Genomic DNA, 8963 nt, shown 5'->3' with positions numbered 1-8963 from the left:
TAATGTGAATAAGTTTTTTTTTTTTTGTAAAAAAAAAAAAGGGGGGGGGGGATTTACCTTTCCTAAGGGGCAGTGCATATTTTTGTCTTCATGTTTGTCCTGTTTATCCCATTTTTCTATTGTTTCAAATATTTTTAATTACAAATCTGCATGCCATTAGGTTTTCACTACTTATGAAATCCAAATTTCATGAAAGTGTGATGTCTAATTTTTTTCATTTTATATCTGTGCAGAGTAAAAGACTTGAAGATGGGGACTACAGTCCTAAAGACTGTGATTCTTAAGATTATCTTGACTGATGGCAGCTGCCAGAGATTGACTCTCTCCCAAGGACTCCCTACATCTATTGATGACCTTATGGCTGAAGTAAAGCAACAGTGCGGGCTTGAGGGCAACTTTAAACTTCAGTTCATGGATTCCTTGTTTGGAAATGAGTTTCTCAACCTGACTTCAATTTCGGAACTAGAAGACAAAGGTACTCTTAAAGTCATTGATATGTCAAAGCCCACCACAATGCACAATGATGAAAGTGGTGTTTCCAACCCACTGTAAGTATTCGGTCCTCCCTCTCTAAATGATTCCCTCCTGTCAGGTGGATCTGTACATACAGATATCTTGTCATCATGTGAGTCTTCAAGCTCACGGTCTTCTTGGCCTGTTGTTTTTCATGTGCCAAAGTTTTTCTATGATGCTGAATTAAAACTTCAGCTTATGTCCAGAATGGCACTGTGCTTATTCCAGATCTGTGCAGATTGCACCGCACACATTTGTGATCATCATGACACATACATAAATCGCTTCGTACAGATTTGCAATGTTGATTGTATTTGTAAAACATCAAATACACATTTGTACTATTATTGATAGGATTTTACCCCATACAGTTGAACCTAATTCCTTTTGTGTATATCACTTTTCACAGATAAACACTGAATTCAAAAGAATAACCACGTTCCCGCTACAGTCCAGGTTTATGTCTCAGCTGGGCATACACTCTGACAAACTGACAAATCTGTTTCAAAAAAGAGGAGGTCAACTTGGACAAAGGCTCAAAACTGAGGTAAGTGGTACATATTTGTGTTGGTCATCACTAATTTTGACAATGGTGTTTGGACTTTTGGGCAGGTCATAAAGTTTTAGAATGTCTTAGTTTATGAATATATTTTGGCAGTAACTTTGTGAAAGGTGAGCAGCTTCGCTGTGCTAATCTGAGCCTTGAATTTGAGAACTGTGCACTGAATTTATGATTAATTTACATTTTACTTATTGTATAGTACTAAAGGGCCTGAATTCAGATAATAATAGACATTTTCTTGTTCAGTGTGATGATGTAGATGCCGGACGAGAGTGCATTATTAAAGGAGTCTGTATCTACATGGGTGAAGATCCAGAAAACCTGGTCCAGGAATGTGTGGTATGTATACATGTGTATATGAATCATTGCCTGCTTTTCCCTTTATCCTCCATTGCTCTTTTGTTTATCGAATTAATTTCTCAAGTGGTGGACTTAAAAACTGTTCAATATTAATCATTTTTGGGCTAGCCCATGCTACAAGGGGCGTCAAACCGTGACGCCACCCGATAAGCAAGCTTTGCAGCTGCTCTATCGTTTAGCCAAAACATGAGGAAAAGTCAAGGTGCGTGACTGTTGTTTTCGTGGTGTGTATCTAAACAATTGGACATAACCTTACACATTAAGACAAATATTAAGACTAGCATTACAGTTGACCCTAAAAGCTCTTTTCCTGTAACCTTGGCGTGCCTGCAATCCTTACTGCAGGCTGAATAGTTACAGCAAAGCTAGTCACCCTGTCTGCACTAAACATTTCTAGACAACAGATCTCTAATCCATATCTATCTAACTAAGAAATAACCTAACACAACTATTAAAGGAAGTGTGTGCTTTCATTTATTTATTTTTTACTATCAACTGCTGAGAAACACTGTATTTGTTTAATATTGTGCAGTTATTTCCCCCCCCCCTTGCCTCACTTGTCTTGTCCATCCTGTCACTGTATGTCTTGTGGCACAGGGCATGGATGAAGAGTCCATCAATGAAGCCATTGAAGACACCACTCTGGGGATTTATGTCCAGAAAGAACAAGCTTCAAGTACCGAGGCAGAGGACATTGGAATTGTTCTGGAGGGCATCAAGGTGTTGCAGGATTTGGACAATGAGGCATTGGCTGTTTCCATGCTCTTTGGGCTAATGTACACCCTCAACCTCAGTTATCCTCGAAACCTCCACTACACTGTTGAGGTACTCCAAAAGATCATTTTGGAACTGAATGGAGATGAACTTTCTAATAAGGGACTCGCTCTGAAAACCAGACTGTTTCATTGAAAGGGTCAGAGCCAGAACAGTCAATGCACATCGCACACTACAACACAACCATCAATCCTTATAATGTGAGAGAGATGTTTACGGAAAATAATTCTTGTTTAAAAGTTTAAGGAAAGTACTGAAGTACAATTTATTTGCACTCTTATTTTATACTTCCTTGGGATGAATTTTTACTCAGTTTGTTTAATTTGTTTAATTTTGACACTTTCAGTTTGGTTTACTTGAGTAAAAGGTATTCTTGGCAATGTACTGTTTGCTGGCACTTTGAGATAGTGTTAACAGTTTAAAATATGTTTTCACTCTTAGAACTCTTGAAATTTATATAGGGTTTATACATCTACTGTTCTTAATATATTCTGAAGATACATTTGTACAGACTGTTTTGATTGCTGTTAATGATATCTGCACTCCAAAGCCCATTTTGGGAAAATCCTGCTTTTGGAAAAGTTGATTCCCCATCATGATTTACTGAGAGAAGATACTGTTGTTTTAAAATCCATGTTGAAACGGGCATTATGTAATTGTGTTTTTGAGCATTGAACACTGTTTTTGAAGCATTGTATGCCCTCCGTTTGTGATTACGTTTGCAGCAGCCTCTCTGGATGCAGCATTTGTTTGTGATACCTGTCTCTTTGTGTGAAGTTAGTTTACCATTTAATATTCAACACACCTTGACATGGAACCACTGGTTTAGAAATACAATTTCGATAATGAGCTTCAACAAATCTTTTTAAATTCATAGGACGTAATGAAAATACTATGACGTTACCCAATACCATTAAATAAAGCTTGCATTTAAAATCAAGTTGGAATTACAGTTAAGAATTGGGTTTCCTGAACATGATTAAATTATTTTAACATTACACAATAGATTGGGTTTACATTTTGAACATTTAATAAGTTGAAACAGCATGATTCTGTTAAACAATCTAACGTGATTGAAATTAGTTGGTTTAACAAGAAATTATTAATTGAGAGAAAGAAGAAAATTATGTTGGTTTTGCACATTATCATTATGTGGGACCGATGTACGCATTACAATCAAGTAAATCCAACATTTTTTTTTCAGTGTGCCCTTGTTTTGTTGCGAAGAGTCACCTTATGTTTGAACTGTGTTTCCCCAGACCGGGTTGGCCTCTGGCTCTGGATCTCTGCTGTCAGCTTTTGTCACACCGTCCCGCTGCCTGCTTTCACATTTCAATATTGTATTAATTACTGGGTTCAGGAGGGATCTGATCCTCATCCTGCACACCAGACCAGCGATCACCTGTGCCAGTTCCTGCCTGCTTGGACTGCTTCCCATGCCTGCGGTGCTTTCCTGCCAAGAGCCAGCACACTCAGGTGTTGAAGTCCTCAGTATGACTACTGGAGCTAGCTCTTACCTTAGCCTACCGATTACTCTGTCTCTCTCTCTCATCCTCAGTTCTTATTCAGCAGGCTGTGCCTCTCCTTCAACCCCAGGTTACATCGCTAGCAGTCCAGTCAATGCAGTGTTCCCAGCTGCCCCACCAGTCAACGCAGTGTTCCCAGCTGCCCTGAGACTGGCTGAAAAGACCGGCTCTATCCACTTGTCATTTCTATAACTTATTAAAATACATTTACCTTGTCAAGCCTGAATCCGAGTCCTGCATTTCTCTAAGTCAGAACTAGCACAAATATACGGTTCACCATTTCTCAAAGCTTCCTAAAGCTGGCCTGGCTTCTTGACTCCTTGTCCCTGGTCTCATAGATAGTTCGGAGTTTAGGTCACCCAGTTAAGCGCGGTAAGGTTTTTTCACATTTGAAGTCATTAAAAGCTGATACAATGTTTTTACAAGAAACGCACATTAAGGCCACACACCACAGGAAACTCAGGGCCAATTGGATCTCCCAGGTGTATCACTCACCCTTTACAACTAAGGCTAGAGGGGTTGCAATTCTTTTTCGAAAGTCTGTGCCGTTTAGCTTTCAGTCTTCTACAACTGACCCCAATGGTAGTTTTATTATAGTTATACATTAGTCAACCTATATGGGCCAAATTCTGATGTCCCTGCGTTTTTTTGTAAAGTATTTGATATAATACCAGACGACAATTCAAGTCACATAATATTAGGGGGCGATTTTAACTGCTATCTCAATCCATATTTTCCACAGCCCCCCCACCTAACATTAATCAAGACAAAGAGAACTGTGGGTGTCTGGAGCCTACAGCACCCAACTGATTGCGATTACTCATTTTATTCCCACGTACACAGGTCCTACACACGGATTGATTACTTTCTAGTTGTTTCCAGACTAATCCCCAATATTGACAACAGTAAGTACCACAACATAGTAATATCAGATCACAGCCCAGTTAATCTAAACCTCAATCTATTCCTCCCCAAACAGTCGTATGGCTGGCACTTTAACCCTTTGTTACTCACTGACCAAACATTTAAAAAACATATCACTAACCAGATCTCTATATTCCTTGAGACCAGTGACAATAGTGAGGTCAATGATTCAACTTTGTGGGAGACTCTTTAAGTGTACATCGGAGGACAAGTAATTTCTTATGAGGCATCACAGAACAAAACGAGGCGTTGTCAACTGGAAGAGATTGAAAGGGATTTAAGAAACGCAGACCAGGTTTATAAAAACACTCAACTCCAATCTGACTATAACAATATCCTAAAGTTACAATATGAATATAACTCTTTGCTGGGGGAACAGGTTGGTAAAATGTTACTTAAACTCAAACAGAAACATTTCGAATTTGGTGAAAAACCTCACAAACTGCTGGCCAGGCAATTAAAAGGAGAACAGACTAAGAGGGCCATTTATAAAGTTAAGTCTAGAACAGGAGCAATGTTAACAGAACTGCAAAATATCAATGAACGATTCAGAGAATTCTACTGTGACATTTATTCTTCCAAGTCATCTACCACACAGGATGACTTTGATCATTTCTTCAGCTCTCTGTCCCTTCCACAAATTGATGCGCCCTCCAGGGACGATTTAGACTCAGACTTTACCCTGCTTGAACTACAGGAGGCTATAAAATCATTTCCTACTGGAAAGGCCCCTGGCCAAGACGGGTATGGCCCAGAGTTTTACAAGGCTTTTGGGCATCTGCTGAAACCTCTGTTACTGAGAATGATCTGTCACAAACTCTCAAGCAAAACACATCTTCTCTGGGCGAGGCCAATGTCTGCCTCCTCCTAAAAAAGGGGTAAGGATGACACAGACCCAGGAAACTACAGGCCTGTCGCCTTGTTGAATTATGATCTTAAAATAATAAAGGCTCTGGCTACAAGGCTGGGGTAAGAGTATATCAAACATCATTCATCCTGACCAAACGGGTTTTGTCCCAGGGCGATATTCTTTTTGTAATGTACGTAAAATTCTTAACATCATGTATGCGGACCATAGCAAAGGAGATGGTACAGCTATATTGTCTCTAGATGCACACAAGGCCTTTGACATGACTGAGTGGCCATACCTCAATGCAACACTGAAAAAATTTGGCTTCAGTAATACATTTATTGAATGGGTCACAATCCCAAATCCCAAATCTTTCCCATTCTTACAAATGGGAACAGATCTAAACCATTCGTCTTGCAACGGGGAGTGTGACAGGGGGACCCATTATCTCTACTGTTGTTTGACCTTGCACTTGAACCCCTAGCAGTAGGGATCAGAGCACACCCAGACATCAAGGGCATCAGATTGGGCAGTACTGAGACCTGTGTGACATTGTATGCTGATGATCTTCTGATTTGTTTAGCCGACCCTGATGCGTCCATTCTCGTCCTTCTGGATTATATTAACTCTTTCAGTAGCATCTCTGGTTACACAATAAACTGGGAAAAGAGTGAAGTTCTACCTTTAGTGGATAAACTTCCTGTTGAATTTCTAGAAAACTTGCCTCAGAGTAGTGACTGATCACTTCATCTACCTGGGCCTAAAGCTGACAAAGAATCCGAAACACCTTTTTAAGGCTAACTTTGCTGAGTTGGTGGAAAAGCTTAAAGTCAATATTGAGGCCTGGAGGACACTGCCCTTATCAATGATTGGACGGGTAAAGGCGATCAAAATGGTTACTTTGCCCGGATTTTTGTACCTTTTTCAAAATTTACCCATTTACCTAAGTGCATCTTTTTAAAAAAATCTTGATTCTATTATATTGCCCTTTGTGTGGGGCTACAAAGCACACAGAATATCCAAAGCCCACATACATAAATCAACAGAAGAGGGTATCCCAGTTTTGAAACATTACTACTGGGCAGCTAACTCCAGAGCTCTTACCTATTGGAATTATGAAAACCCCTCGGATGAGAGACAAGAGAACATTCCCTCTTGGTTACAACTCGAAACATCACCTGTTGATAAAGTCTCTCTTTGTACATGGTTGTTTTCTTTTCCCACTCTGGATAAATCAACTCAGACAAATTTTGTGTTAAGGAACTCACTGCGAATTTTACGACAGATTAAAGTAGCCAATAGGATTCCTAGAGTCTACACATGCTCCCATCTGTCAAAACCCCTTATCCAAATCTGGGCAGCTCGATGGAGCGTTTGCAATATGGAAGAGGAAAGGTATTGCAACTTTGTCAAATCTGTATATTGAAGGGCATTTTGTATCATTTGGTCAACTATGTAATAAGTATGATATCCCAAACACATTTCTTTCGCTACCTTCAAATAAGGGATTTTGTAATACACAGGTTTGAGCATTTTGAATCTCTTCCATCCTCTCACCCTTTCTATGACAACTTATTGCTTGCTCCTGACTCCAAACATTTAATCTCAAAATTTGTAGACTGTTTCACCGTTCCTGTCTCCTCTGATTATCTTCGTGAAACCTGGGCAAAAGATTTACATGCAGATGTGCCAGTGGCGCTTTGGGAAAAAGCCATGAATCAGGTTCATTCTTGTTCCATTAATACCCACTACAAACCTATTCAGTATAAGGTAATTCACAGGCTGCACTACTCAAAGACACAACTGAGCCAGATCTTCCCATCAGTGTCCTCTCAGTGTGATAAATGCATGGAATAGTGCGCCCATCCTGCTTTGCGCACAGCAGCAACCATGTTACACACAGTATAGAGACCGGTTTTCATCAAACTCGATTTGACAGTTCTAGGTGAAAGGTTAACCAATCAGAAGCGTTGTCCCGCCCCCCAATGCCCCCTCCCCACCCTCTTACCCCCCTTGCTCCCCCTCCCACAACATGTGTAAAATCCATTCCCCTCAGTGGTCAAAAGTTCACCCCACAGGTTCTCATGCCCCCTTCCCAGCGTCCTGGCATGGGTGTACATTTGTTCTCCTCCTTTCCTGATGGCTGAATCTAAAAAATAAAAGACAAAGGGGTAATGATGCAGTATGTACCATTACAAAGAGTTAGACCAGAGTTGAGCTGATATTTAGCTTCAAAATGAGAAGACAACAGATGTCCTTGAATTAAGGTGTGAAACAGCTAGTTTGTAAAAAAGACATAGCCATTATGTAGGGTGAGATGAAAAAAAACACAAATTGGACATGGAGTTGGCCAGATATTTAGTTTCAAAGGATACCCATGGTCCAGAGGTATTTATTGGGGGGTGATCCTGTAAAAAATGGTTAAAACAGACCCCTAATAGCATATGTTTCTCATCAGGCTGGTTGTTTTCGTGACAGAGGTGCAAAGACCCTCGGGGCTAAATACTCAGACACAAGTCTTACACATAGTCAGTGCAGCTCTCCAAACTTCGAGATGAATCCAGGTACCCCTTGAAAAGAAAAAAGAGTAATATACTTTTATGTTATGTTTTACGAAAGCGTGTGTGTTAACCGAGATCATTTCATTCATTCATTCATATCAGAGTCAGCTTATCACGGTAGTAATGACATGAGCCCCGGAGAGCCGCTCGGTAAGTATTCTGCTACGTTTTTACAACTCCTTGTGTGTATACAGTGCCTTGCGAAAGTATTCGGCCCCCTTGAACTTTGCGACCTTTTGCCACATTTCAGGCTTCAAAACATAAAGATATAAAACTGTAATTTTTTGTGAAGAATCAACAACAAGTGGGACACAATCATGAAATGGAACAAAATTTATTGGATATTTCAAACTTTTTTAACAAATAAAAAACTGTAAAATTGGGCGTGCAAAATTATTCAGCCCCCTTAAGTTAATACTTTGTAGCGCCACCTTTTGCTGCGATTACAGCTGTAAGTCGCTTGGGGTATGTCTCTATCAGTTTTGCACATCGAGAGACTGAAATAAGTTCAAGGGGGCCGAATACTTTCGCAAGGCACTGTATATACATATATATATATATATATATATATAAGGATTCCAGAGCACAACCCAGGGCTCCCTCCTTCAGACATGCTGCTGGAGAAGAGAGCAGGCAAGAAGCACCCAGAAACCCAGAGCCTAATACATTTATCAGTTTTGGACTAACCCCTTACACAGATGAAGTCCGTCCAACAGACTCCATCTCTTATCTAGAGCACCACATGCTTGGAGCAGCTGTGTATTACCTAGTCATAACAAAATGAGGAAGCTCAATGTGTGTGTATGTTGTATGCGTGATACATCCATTCAGACATAATTCTTACATAATTCTTACACAAGATTAATACAAAAATAACTGGTGTCAAGGTACCC

Source organism: Monopterus albus, unplaced genomic scaffold (genome assembly GCF_001952655.1).
Source record: "Monopterus albus unplaced genomic scaffold, M_albus_1.0 scaffold235.1, whole genome shotgun sequence".
NCBI lineage: Eukaryota > Metazoa > Chordata > Actinopteri > Synbranchiformes > Synbranchidae > Monopterus > Monopterus albus.
Note: the sequence above shows the minus strand (reverse complement) of the source record.